The sequence below is a fragment of the Adiantum capillus-veneris genome, chromosome 2 (genome assembly GCF_014529385.1).
Source record: "Adiantum capillus-veneris isolate H3 chromosome 2, ASM1452938v2, whole genome shotgun sequence".
Taxonomy (NCBI): Eukaryota; Viridiplantae; Streptophyta; class Polypodiopsida; order Polypodiales; family Pteridaceae; genus Adiantum; species Adiantum capillus-veneris.
The window spans coordinates 45,237,534-45,252,259 of NC_140932.1; the positions used below are offsets into that span (position 1 = coordinate 45,237,534).

Consider the following 14,726-nt stretch of genomic DNA (forward strand, 5'->3'; position numbering starts at 1 on the left):
TTAGGAGTTGACCTTTGGGGGAATGGGAGCTTGAGTGAACTTTTCATGGCTTAAAATATAAAGCTTGGAGCACTCCTTGCTAGTAAGATCACCTATGTTTTTAAATTGGATGAAGAGGAAATGTTCCCTAAATACAATGTTACGAAGGAAAATGAGATTGAACAAAAATCAAATACCAAGGTCATTTGGGTGCACAACAAAAAGAAAATAGATCATATGTGTAGATGTATCCAATTTTGCCATTGGTTGTGTTTTAGCTCAACCTCGTGAGGCAACCATGGATTTTCCAATCTACTATGCTAGTAGGTAGCTGAATACTACGGACAACAATCATACTATTAGCACTAGATTGGTAACATGACGCTTTTATGTCCTCTTAACTCAACAACTACCTAGAATTATTGCTTGAGATGCAAAGGAGATATCAATGTGCTATATACCCACAAAGCTAGCTTATGGCATGAAAAAAACATTGAATTTTTTGGGGCTGCTAATTCCACCTTTAGATTTGAGTTTGAATAACTTTTTTGAACCTAACTCGAGCAAAAAAATGTGCGCTGTTTTTGGTCAATTTTCATGAAATTGGCATTAGATCGCCCTGACACACAATTTAGTGACCTCTAAAGTATTACATAGATAGCATAAATAGTTCTAAAGGTTCTTGTGCTTCTTTAAAGTGGAAAGCCTGTTTATTGAAATCTAGGCTCCATTTACAAAAAATTCTTTGTGTTAATTTGCTAGTAAAACTCACACTTTGATGAATATTTTGGAAATTTCTTTGTAATCAAAAGGCAATTTTGAGTGTGTTTATGGAGTTCTCACTATGTAACTCTTCTTCCTTGAGTTTTAGGGCATCTAATATCCTAAATAGCAAATAACACAAGGACGGAACTGACTTTCCATCTTATCAAAATCACACTCATTTTGAGCTTATACCATGTTGTATTCAAACTGCTATGTTTCACTCAACAAGCGTGGCACATTTCAAGCTTAGGTAAAAATATAAGTGTACAATTCCGATTTGGCTTCAATTTGATAGGTATATATGCCATGTAGAAGGTCACATTCTGGAAGCTAGTTTCTTTCATCCGTGCAATTCTTATACTTCCTAGGTGCGTTTCAAATTGTCTTAGGAAGACATGTTTTGATGCTTACTATGCCTAAACATGAAAGTAAAGAACTAAATTGTGCAAAGTGTAAGCATTTATAAAGATAATCATGGTTGTAGACAGATAATGATGACAGGTCAACATAATGCAAAAACTACACCTTTTTTGTACTTAATTCTATGTTGAAAAGAAAAAATTTGGGCTTACAACAACCATAGAATTTGACCAATAACTCATTGATGTTTACGAAAAAAATAGGCTCGTTGTCTAGAGATTTTTTAACCTTGTGTAAATTGGGGTCTACCTAGCAAATATACTATTTTTGGTCAAATTGAGTGCTCGTTTGGCATTGAGAGCTCCTCCATGACCATACAATCAATATTTGTGAGTGTTTCTTATTTTTTTCACATGAAGTGTGGTGTTAGCTTTGAGCTAAAGTAAGGACATCTACAAATACATACATATCATAGGAGTATTTGATTTTTTTCCAAAACCCTGAAAGGACACTTTTATGTCATGTTAGGTTACCAAACTAGTGCTATACTTGCAATGTGCACTTGTCAATTTTTCCCACCACAATGTATGTTGCACAACTTGTAAGGAATTTATATAAGGAGAAGCCTATTGTGCACATATATTTGGTGGATTCCAGCTTGCACATTGATGAGGTCTTTATTTATGATCATAGATGGTACGAAGCAAATTCAAGGACCCGAATATTCCTTTTCACTGGAATACTTTGGCCCAAAGACGGTCGCAAAGTGATCAAAAAATGTCCAGGCCAATGGATGATAAGTTAATGGCTAGTGTCGGATCTTAATCGACGATGGCCAAAATTCAATGATAGGTGGCTGAGTTCTACTTGGACTTGGTTACACAGGGTGGCTACACACGGGCACATGGATTGCACTCTCTCATGAGAGAGACGGAAACCCTTAGAGTCTCCCTTACATCTATATAAGGAGGCCATTGCCATGAGCCATTGTACACACACATCCCACATTCTTGCCTACTTCATCATGCTTCATAGAGAGGAAGAGAGAGATGAAGAGACATGCTCCAAAGGAAGAGAGAAATTGAGAGACCATGCTTCTTCCCCTCCTCCATGCCGCCATTCTTCCCAAGCCCTAATACCAATATGAGGACAAAGGGAACCGACACATGCAACTCTCCACCCAACCACGCTATATATAGGCCCTTGGCCTACCAAATATAGCCCCCTAAACCACATGAGCATCCCAACCCTTGGCCTACTACCCAAACGTACCTTAGGTCTGACAATCAACTGTGACATTGATGGACATAATGAACAACTGTGATATTGATGCTCTGTAAGGGATTTTTTAAATAAAAATTGCAAAAGCGTGCTCCTCAGAAAAGTGCAGATGCGATTACCACTCATGTTCTCATAGTGGAGAAAAAGGTGGCATTGTCACTTCACCTACTTGGCATCGGAGGGGACATATACAATGTCGCAAACACATACTGCCGGGGTCACGCCACGATCAATTGAGTGTTCAAAAAATTCAAAAATGCAATGAAAACCACAAAAATACATTCATTTTAGCACACAAAAAAGTAAATATGGATTTGAATCAAAGTAGTGAGCCCCTAGCTCTTGTGGCACCATTGATGTGACCCACATTGACATGGACTTGCCAATAGTAGATGGAGAGGTCCACAAGGATTTGCTTGATATGAACCACAACTACTCGATGACATTACAAGGGGTTGTCAAAAGCAGCATGCTCTTAAGTGAAATCACGGATGATATGCTCTTAAGGGAAATCACGGATGATATGCTCGATATGTGCAACAACATCTTGGTTATGGGGCTCCCATGGCAGGACTAGAGGGCCCTGGACAAATGCCTCTAGGGAGCATATGGGGAAGCACTCTAAGCTAGAGAGCCTGCTGTGTGAGCCTTAGGGCACATTGCTACCTAGAAAATAAAGCCCACTAGTACAACGACGCCGCCTTCAATGGAGGCACCACCTCCTAGGGTACTATGTGGATGCATATGAAGAGAGACCCTTGCTTCACATCCACATTTGGCATACATGTAGACCAAGGTAATACCAAGCACGACGTTTTCTTTTAGCAACCCCTGACTAAAAATATCATCGTGAATTATTTTGCCCATATCAGCATCTGGTGTAGTGCCACATTCCTTCAAGGAGCAAGTGTACGTGATTGAATTTGAAGAGATGCCCTCTTGCTGCATGTATTTAAAACAGCCCAAAGCTTCCTGACCATGACCCTTGCCTTCGAGATGCAAGCGTACATGATTTCATTTGGAGAGACACCCTTGCTTCGTATCCTTTGAAAACAGCCCAAAGATTCTTGGCCCAACCCAGGTTGGGCATATCCCATAGACAATGCATTCCAAGAGACAACATCCTCGACAAGAAGCTCCTCAAGTACTTTTTGTGCTTTATAGAGTGCACCACATTTGGCATAAATGTTGACCAAGGTAGTGCCAAGCATGATGTTTTCTTTCAACAACCCTGACGAACAATATCATCATGAATTCTTTTTCCCATATCAACATCTTGTGTAATGCCACATTCCTTCAAGGTGCAAGTGTACATGATTGCATTTGGAGAGATTCCCTCTTTGCATCTGCTAAAAACAACCCATAACCTCCTAACCCTCTTTGCATCTGCTAAAAACAACCATAACTTCCTAACCCTCACCACACTTGAGACATGCATCACACTTGACATACATACTACCACTATGGAGAAAGTTTGCTAACCATAGATATATGTGCAAGAGGTACAGTCGAGGCAAGCATGACATCACCGTCACTGACATAGACTATCACTGGAACTGCCTCTCTAACATGTGTCAAAGTCGTATCTGCATCTCGCATACATCTCCGCTACTGTCTCATACGTCTGAAACAACGGTGCCTAATGTGCCCTGTGTGATCAAAATGCCAACATCATACGTATCGGCAAGAATGAGACTGCCGTCTCTCATTGTCACATATATCTGCAACCATAAGTGTATGCCAAAAAACCATGGCGAGAAAACTTGGGAGAAATCTGGCAGAGTCTCCATTGTAAACTGAGCAAAACCTCAAGTAAAATCTCAACCATAAACCATGCCAAACTGGCAACAAAGTGGAAGATCACTTGGCCACTACACAATCATGAAAACCATGACCAATCGCATCAAAACCAATGCCCACATATGCATAAAACAACTCCATAATAATATGCTATGTGCAAGCATAAATTGGGACAAATTGCTCAACCAAGCATAAAGCATATAACCATATACGCAAGTAGAGAGAAAACTAACTCAGAACGCATCCCACAAGAGAAACTGCCTGTCTGCAAAAAACCCTATGATACGTGTGATTGTCTATTTGTAGCCACACAAGCATACACTAAACACCAAAATGTGTCCAAGCTGACAAACCTGTCAAAGTGAGAGTAAACACTCGATCACTGTCAAAGTGGGAATATATCGACCACCGTACAAGATGGCATAACACTGCAAACTTTTATGGTGAGAAGACGGGGAAAAACAAACAGAGTTTCCTTTTCAAAATGAGTCAAAACTCAATGCAAACCGCAAGCCAAAAAATTGCACATAACTGCCAGAGTGGGAGTAAACTTGACCACTAAACCATCAAAGTGTAAATTGCAAATATGCATAAACCATGGTGAGAATTGGGGAAAAATCCGATAGAGTTTTCCCTGAAAACTGAGCAAAAACTCAAAAAATCTCACCAAATCGCATAAAGAACAGAGACTCGATGTCTCAGTAGCAAAATACACAAATGAAATGCATAGCACTATCAAAACCCTAGCAAAACAACTCACTCGTGTGACTAAGTGGCTCTATGGATGTATACCTGTCCAAAAACACATGTGAACTTGCAAACCTGCTACCTGCGAGCTATAACTAGCTAAAACTGTATCCGCTTAATGCATACATAGCATGAAATTGTACAAAACCATGCAAAAAAGCTCTCTGAAATGCTCCACACAGTTGTACATGAGTACTACATGTGCCACATAAGCTGTACTGCAAAGACAGTGCAACCTGTGAGCAAAACCGCTGGGAAACTGGCACACACTACCTCATCAATCGGTAAACTCATCGATCGGAAACATCTGCCAAGAGCTGAGTGTGCTCAAGGGAAAAACCCACTCTGGAATGGTCCATGAGAACCGTATGTGTCGGTATGTGCCGTTGAAGCTGAAAAAAACTAGGAAAGTGTGGAAGCTGAAACGTCGTGGAGAGTACGTCGGAGTTGGGCCGCTCTAAATGGTGGTTGGCACTCGTATCCCAAAGGTCGATAGAGGGTTTTGAGCTGGCAACTTGCTGTGGTGTTGGGAGTCCATGATGGAAATAGCCTGACCTTGCTGGATGGTGCTTAGCTATCATGGACTCGAGGGAGAATTTGCTACCACATGGCAACCCATTCCTGTGTTATATATATAATTCGTTTTTCATTCATGTTGTCTCTCCATGCTAAGGGTTTGCAAGGGATTTGCATGTTAGTTGAAGGGTTTGCGATGAAGAGAAGTTGTTTGATGCACATAAGAGGCACCAAACCACGAAACCACCTGGACTGCCAACCCTCCCTTCTCTTCTTCATGCTCCTACTTATGTTGCTTGGTTCTTCTTCTCCACATTGTCTTCCCCTCCCTTTAGCTCTTTGCACTTCAGTTGTGCAGCTTGCACATGTTGATGCATGATGCCAGTTTAGCACCACATGTTTCCACATAGGGAGGCCTTTTGAACACATAGAGGGAGACTTTAACTTCTTTTTTTCAAGCTCCCGAGGCAACTCAGGTAGGTGACAAGCTCCTTCCATCTCAAAGCAATCTAGGATCAGAGCAAGGATGACAATGAGGAAGAACTAAGAGAGAAAGGCTTTGAAAGAGGGGTGGGGATTGTAGGAGTTAGAGGACAAAAGGGGTGGGGAAATGCAGACGCGGAGAACGGAGTAGGGGAGGAAGTGCAAAGAATCTAGAATCTTTCTAGTAATATACCTATTTTTTTAAAAAGAGAGCAATAGTAGGAGTGGGAGCCTTAAATATATCATTTCATCTCTCTCTCTCTCTCTCTCTCTCTCTCTCTCTCTCTCTCTCTCTCTCTCTCTCTCTCTCTCTCTCTCTCCACCTCTTGGAGTGGACACTGTCGATCTCCCACCATTGCCCCCATGTCGACAAATACACACCTGCAGCAAGGTCGTGCCAGGAGGAGCTAAGAGCAATAATCATGGATGGATGAAGGGAGGTTGAGGGTGTAGATATTGAATATTCATGGGAGCATCAGGGCAGAAAAGGTTGTGCGAGGAGGAGCGGAGAGCAGCAAGCATGCGATGGATCAAGGGAGGTTGAGAGCACAAATACAGAATCAAGGGAGCACGAGGGAGGTTTGAAGCAAACCATGAGATCAGAGAGGTTGTTGTAACCTGGTGGTTGTAGTGCGTTATCATGGAGTTCTGAGAAGCAGACTTCTAAGCTCTATGCACTTGAATGTCTCACAGTTTTACGCGAGTGGGAGCCCCTCAGGACTTTTAAGGGGGGGGGGGGGAGGTAAGGGGATCAAGGGTAGGGAACTGGATGGAGGCTTATCGAGGGGATCTGGGCTGTGCATACCTTTAAAAACTAAACCTAGACAGGGGGGGGGGGGGGGGAGACCTGGGCATGCTGGCAAAATTCAAGCGGGATAAAGCTAAGGGGGGTGCCATGTCAGCAGGGTGAAAGGGGGGCTGGGTAATTTGAATTTGGGATGCTTTTGAGGGGGGTCAATAGGCGGAGAGGCCACGCTATTGGGATTTGGGCAGAGAGGCCACACATTATCTCTGAGAGGCATGAGGTAGAGGGAAGAAGCCACAACAGGTATGGAGAGCAGACAAATACTGGACTTCAATGTTCCTTGGGAGGTAAAACAAGTTATGCAGTCCATTGACCTAAATGTAACCTGGGAGGTAGAGGGAGATTGAGGGATGCAGGGTAGGATGGAGACACGATTGGATGCTTTCAAGGATGGGGAGAAAAAAAAGCAATATCGTATATTTGATTTGAATGAGGAGTTGGAGGAAGGTAACTCGTCATCAACAACAGGCTCAAGTAGTACTTCCATGGAATCAGGATCCCATTCTAGTGGTGGTGACCAGGTAAAGGAGTTTACCAAATCCCCTTCAATCTTCCTTGCAGATTCAATCCATAGGAGGAAACCCATGGCCGAATCTTTTGACCCAGAGTTGCATGCTTCTCACCATTTCTTTAGCTTTTCTCGGGAGAGCTATGACCTTATGCTATTAGATCTTCAAGGGATTTGTAAGCCAACATTGGGTATGCTACACAATGTCGGCATGCATGATGTGAACAAGATGAAGTACAATCTTGTGATGCAAGGATCCCCTTGGCATGGATCAATTAGGATCTTCTCGAAGGGTGTCTCTCCCAAAGCCATTGCACAAAAGGAGGAGCGGACAACCATTACAAAACAATGTCACTCAACCAGCAAGGGGCTCACTTGAGCATGTTGGAAACTATGAATCAAGTGAAAACTGCATGGTGCACAGATATCAAAAGGCATGGTATACCTACTTCATTCATTAGAGATGCGATTAGAAATTGTCAAGTATGTAAAAAGGATCCTGTCCTCGAATGTGAATCGCTTATGTTTCGGAAGGTTGCAGGGAAGGGCAATGCTGGTGAGAAAACTCCGAGTGAAAAAATTATTACAGATAGATTTCATGTGTGTGATGTGCTGGAGAGTATTATGATAAACCATAAAGTCAGGCTTGTTAAGATAAGATCAGCCAAGGTAGGCGAAGGTAAGGTATAGGACTACTATGTCTGTTCTCGTGGTGGTTCAAGAAGGCATCATGGAGAAAACAAGCGTAGAGAGAGGAAAACGAAGAAGTGCGGTTGTCCTTTCAAGGCACATGTGCAATTCAGTGAGGGAGTTCATGAGGTCACCATTTTGCTTCGTGCTACGCATGTGGGCCATGTTCCTGGATCTTGGACTGATTTATATCATCTACCTGTTCATCCAAGTGTGCTTCAATGTTGCATGGAGGATTATTTTGATGTTGGAACATGTCGCCATGTTGCCAAAATGTCAGTTTCAAAAGAAAACTTGCACATGCAAGGAACATCCTTGTTAGATCGCACAACTTCTCAATTCTTCATGATCTCAAAGGAGGTCCAACAGTTGGCATATAGCCTACGGCATGAACGTAGTAAGATAATTTTCTTCTCCTGTTACCCCTTTAATTACTTAACCATTTTTTTTTTCTCTAGGACGTGCGTCTGGGAATGATTGGTCTGCGATGTACATGGAGGCTTTGAAGTTACAAGCCGTAGGGAATGTACTTTGGAGTGCCTTACCTTCATTTTTATGTTTTCCTTTTTCTTGTGTCCTTATTTAGTTGCTTGTTGCTTTTGAAAGGTCGCATATGTGCAACCATACAATCCAAATGCTTTGCAAGACCTCAACAAGCCATTTGTTGTCATCATTCAAGATGATTGGATGCTTCAGATGTGTATTCGGTTCTCACAACACAATGCATGGGCCGTGGACATCACATTCAAGACAAATGTTTATGGGTTTCCATTGTATGTAGCTGTTTTGCCGAATCAAAGTGGTACAGGGATTCCACTGTGGTTGATGATGTGCACAAGTGACCCTGGGACATGTCAGGAGAGCGTTGCCCTTGAATTGACCATCCGGATGATATTCTCGAGAATGGGCAGCATACGACCAAATGCAATTGTGATAGACAAATGTCCCCAAGAATTGAGTGCCATCTTGAGAGCCATCAAAGATGATCCTGCTTGTTGGGTTGAACACAGTGAAGGACAACGAGTCCAAGTAGCATGTATGTCCTAGTTTGTTGGTTTCATGTCAAAAAGGCTTGGGTGGAGAACCTTTTGCCGCAAGTGCCAAGACACATGCAAGACCATGTTTATTCTTCAATGTGTAACTTGATGCACTCCAGTTCCGAGGACGACTTTGGAGCGCGCTTTTAGCACCTCTTGCTGGACTACTCCAATCATGCAAATATTCAACGTTATGTCTCCAATGATTGGTGCTCGAAATCATGTGTATGGCATGAATGCTGGCCGAAGTTTGGACGTCTTTTTTCCCCATGGAAATGTGGACACAACAAATCTGGTGGAAAGACTATGGCAATATGTCGAGTATACTCTCTTGGATGCGAGGATAAATAGGTTAGCCTTGGATCTACTACATGCACTTGCTGGCAATGCAAGGAGTGGAAGCTGGAGGGAGGAACTCTCTTGGAGTTCTTCAAGCAAAAGCAAGAGCTAGGTGAGCTATTGTCCCACTCCTTGGACTTTCTCTTTGATCTACCTCTTAGTAAAGTTCATGGCATGTTCATTGAGAGTGGATTCTGGACGATTTGCTATGTATGGTTCAAGTAAGAGTCCAACAAAGGCACTAGCTGCTGGGGAGAAGCTATGTCAACGATACAAGACTAATCCTGAAACTCTTCAAGTAGTGAACGAATCTACATTACTCTTCAAGATTCAAAGCATGACATCGGACTCTTGGTACCAAGTGAGCATGCAATCCTCGTACTGTGATTGCCCAAATTGGTCCTCCCAATGCAAGCATCTATATGGGCTTTGGTTAATACTTCAAAGCTATTTTCCAATGCTTCATGCAATTTTACCTATTATGGATAGCGTGCATGCAATGGCTGACCTTGCAACCAGCGATGGAATGCAACAATGCTCCCAAGTCTTGGAAACATGGAGTGCATGTGAGGACAAAGCACTGGATACTGATATGAATGGCATTGGACCAGACTTGTCTTAATCTGGTTGTTTGTTCTTTATCACTCTTAAGTGGTTGCAACAATGAAGTGTTGTCTCTTCAATATCACCAGCAAAATGAAACCATAACGCATCAACACAAGGCTTTTTCCAGGTGGTTGACAACAAGCTCATGGGATGAGTTTTCTTTGGCTTTCCCCAGGTCTTGCATCTCCATATATAGGGCTGTAGGTTGACCCCAAAAGGATCATGATTCAACTGATCTTGATGGGGATTTTGCTAGGTTTTGGATGCGTGCACATCAGCCATGTACATATGCTTTTACCAATTCTGGGATTCTGATTTTGCTCTCGCCTTTTCCAGGCCTTGCATCTTCCATATCAGCCTTGGAATGGTCCTTATAGTTTCCATACACAATGAGAGCTTGCTATAGTCTCAGACATGACCATAAACTGATTGCCAAAAGCTCACACACACCTATCACGACTTCACCATAAACACATACACATTCAGCATGACACTAAAAACAAACCTTGCCATAATACCATAAATGTAGAGTCATCACAAACACCAATTGAACCTTGTCATAATTCCAATGGGCCGTGCCCATAAACTCGACAAAGGCATGGTAACAACTTGGCCTCGCCCATAAGCTCGACATCATGCCATAACAACACCAATCGATCTCACCATAACACCATATACAAGACTTGCCATAAACTCAGGAGAAAGTAATATCGAACCTTGCCATAAACATCAAATTGAGTGAGCCATCTATGTTACATGATCAGTTATAGGAGACTCGAAATGGACTGCAACCTTATTAAACTTGGAGCCAAACTCGAAACCAAAAGATGAAACCTTCACTGTCCAAACTCGCCATAAGTCTTATGTACATGAGTACCATATAAAAAAGGATAAATTTTGGTCGGAATGCATCAATATAAACAAAGGTTGCTGGATCACTAATATACACATAAACATTGGCTTATCAAAGAGTACCACATATATATAATAACTAAACCTGGACCTCGCCATAAACCTGCAAACATAAATGAACATGGCAGCCGATCACTAAACCCGGACGTAACCATAAACCTGCAAACAAAAATAAACATGGCCGCTGACCATACATCCAAAACTAAACCCGGACATAGCCCTAAACATGCACTTAGCCAGTAAACCTGGACAACACACGACCGTATCTTGGACATAGCCATAATAAACAAGCCCAAAATTGAGCACCTAGACGTTTATACATGGCTCTCGTACATAGCCATAAACCAACCCAAAACCGAGCACATAGACCATAAACGTGGAACATTGCACCAAAAACTCACCACAAATACTTTAGTCGACACAAACTGAGGACATTGCACCATTGGGAACATTGCACATAGGCATCCGATACAAAACCACACCAATGTATGTAGGCCAGTACAAAACCTCTCCATAAACTTGGTCATACATAAAAGTTTCATGCCATAAAAGACTGTTACAAAAGTGAGCCATGGCCATAGACTTGGTCTAAATGAGGCAATGATGACCATGCATTTGAACTTCTTCCAAGAAGTTCACTGCCTAACAAACCTCCTTATAGAGTTTCTCAAGCTCAACAAGAGGAGATTATGCAGCACTTGCACGAGTTATTTGAGAAGGGCATGGTTAGGCCTAGCTCATCTTCATTTTGTTCTCCTATGCTACTAGTGCAAAAGAAAGACGACACATATCGTATGTGTGTCAACTATAGAGCACTAAATAGGATCACTATCAAGAATAGGTTTCCCGTTCCACGGGTAGAAGACCTATTTGATAAGCTACAAGGGTCCACCTACTTCAGTAGGATTGACCTAAAAAGTGGCTCTTATGAAATAAGGATAGTTGATCAAGACATTGTAAAGACTGCATTTCGCACTACGTTTGGTCTTTACGAATATATTGTCATGCCTTTTGGCTTGACCAATGCACTAGCCACATTCAACCGCTTGATGGAGAAGCTATTTAGGCCTCACCGAACCTTTACTGGAGTGTTCTTTGATGATATCATCATCTACTCTAATTCATTAGACGAACACAAGCAACACCTCCAGGTAATATTTCAAGTTCTAAGAGAGAATAAACTTTATGTTAATCGAAAGAAAAGTGAATTTTTCTTACAAGAGATTCAATATTTAGGTCACATTATCTCTCAAGATGGCATCCAAATGGATCCATCGAAGTTAGAGGTAATAAAAGGATGGCCTAAACCAAGGAATCTTCATGAGTTAAGAAGCTTTATAGGTATATGTGCATACTATAGATGCTTCATAGAAAAGTTCTCACTAATAGCAGGACCATTACATGACCTAACAAAGAAAAACGTTAGGTACACATGGTCTGCCAAGGAGAACGAAAATCTTATCTCTCAACCTGTGCTTACACTACTGGATCTCTCAAAACCATTTGAGGTCCAATGTGATGCTTGTGGTGATTGCCTTGGAGCTGTTTTGCTTCAAGAAGGGCACACCATAGGCTATGAAAGTCGAGGGCTCGACCCTATTGAGCAAGCTCTAGGCATATATGAAAAGGAACTCCTTGCAGTTCTACATGCCTTAGACTCATGGAAGCACTATTTATTGGGGACTCCTTTCATTGTGCGAACGGATCACCAAAGTCTTAAGTACTTCATGACGCAGACCAAGCTCTCCGACCAACAAATGAGGTGGGCAAATTTCCTTCCACAATTTCATTTTCATATTGCTCACATTGCTGGCAAGCATAATCAAGTAGCCGATGCACTCTCAAGACGGCTGAGAGTGAATGTGGTTTCCATAGCAACTCACAATGATCTATCTTCTATGATAGATGAGTATGCTATTGATCTTGATTTTAGAGATGTGATTTCAGCCCTTGCACTAGGGGAACCATCTACTTTACAAGATGGTTATCTTCTCTACGGCAATAGACTATGTGTTACTAGCTCACTACGTGAGAAAGTAATGTATGAATCTCATGCTCCTCCTTATGCATGGCATAGAGGGATTCAGTCTACCCTAAAGGGGATTGAAACATATTTCTATTGGCCTACCATGAAAGTAAACATACAAGAGTATGTTTCTAAATGTGTGGTATCCCAAAAGACAAAGTTTGATAGAGGGAAGAAACTTGGATTGCTTCAACCTTTGCCAATCCCTAATTCACCATGGGAGAGCATATCCATGGATTTTATCTTTGGATTGCCTAAGTCTATCCATGGGAATATGGATGATAGTAGACAGGTTCAGTAAACAAGCTCATTTTATACCTGTCAAAAAGACTATCAAAGCCCATCAAATGGCAACCCTCTTCATTTCACAAATTTTCAAGTACCATGGCTTGCCAATGTCCATAGTGTCGGATAGAGATCCTAGAATGACCAGTAATTTTTGGAAGGGTCTCTTTGAGAATTTAGGAACAAGGCTAAATTTTTCTTCGGCCTATCACCCGCAAACGGATGGCAAAAGTGAAATAGCTAACCTAACAATTCTCGATCTACTAAAAGCCTATGTAACGGAAGTAGATCAAAGATCCCAATGGGAGAAGTACTTACCCTTAGTGGAGTATGCCTACAATAACACTGTACATACTTCTACGGGAAAAGCACCTTTTGAGGTAATTGAAGGAAGATCAAAAAGTCCCTTGCTACTTAAGGTACACGGGAAGATCTTCTCTGCATATGAGTATAGCCGAGACCTACAAGAATCTTTCCAAAAGATTAAGGATGCTATCTCTATCTCAGAGCAAAGGCAAAAGGCTGCTGCTGACAAGCACAGAAGAGCACAAGCCTTTAAAGAAAATGATTGGGTCTTATTAAAATTTCCCAAGGCTCGATTAAGGCACACGACAGGCAAGAATCCTACGAGACACCAAAAGTACTATGCTAAGTTAGCAAAAAGGTACTATGGTCCCTTCCAGATTCTTAGGCCAATCAATGAGATGGCCTATCAACTCAAGTTGCCCACCCATTGGGTCATACACAATGCTTTCCATGTGAGCCTATTAAAGCCTTACAAAGGAGAGCCACCTCAAGGAACAACTATTGAAGACCCACCAGAGATCGAGGACCAAGAAGAGGTGCTGCAGCCCGAGTCCATTCTCCGACATGAAGACAAGGTACTAAGAGACGGTAAGACTATCCGCCGATATCTTATTAAGTTTAAGAATTATCCTTTTGAAGATGCTAGATGGATGCAAGGCATACAATTAAAGGATAACCTAAACCTTGTCAATGCTTACAATGCTCAGTATTGAAGACCCACCAGAGATCGAGGAACAAGAAGAGGTGCTGCAGCCCGAGTCCATTCTCCGACATGAAGACAAGGTACTAAGAGGCGGTAAGACTATCCGCCGATATCTTATTAAGTTTAAGAATTATCCTTTTGAAGATGCTAGATGGATGCAAGGCATACAATTAAAGGATAACCTAAACCTTGTCAATGCTTACAATGCTTCCCTAGAGTAAGCAAATGTACAAATGTTTAAAATGAACAAAGTTTTTGTTTTATAAGACTCTCTTTTTCTTTATTGTGCACAAAAATGAAAATGAAGTAGTATGCATGCTTAGATCAAGTTTGTGGAGACGACGTCTCCCAAACACCAAGTAGAGCTTGTCACTCTACTATGGAAGAGTAATAGGACTAATGTGCAGACATGCTTGCGGAAGCTTAGGCTCTCAAGCGCCAAATGGACTAGTCATCCATTCTGGAACGATGTCGTAGGGTAACATAGGGATCCTCTACCCGCTACGAAAAGGACTAATGAATATGCTTTATCTTGTCTATCCCATAGTCGAGGACGACTATGATTTCAAGAGAGAGGT

The 14,726-nt window shown here is 41.9% G+C and overlaps 1 pseudogene; it reads left to right on the top strand.

Moving 5' to 3' along the window:
* Positions 1 to 8,207: 8,207 nt before the first annotated feature.
* On the top strand, positions 8,208 to 9,932 carry LOC147462694 (uncharacterized; annotated as a pseudogene).
* The last annotated feature ends 4,794 nt before the right edge of the window (positions 9,933 to 14,726 follow it).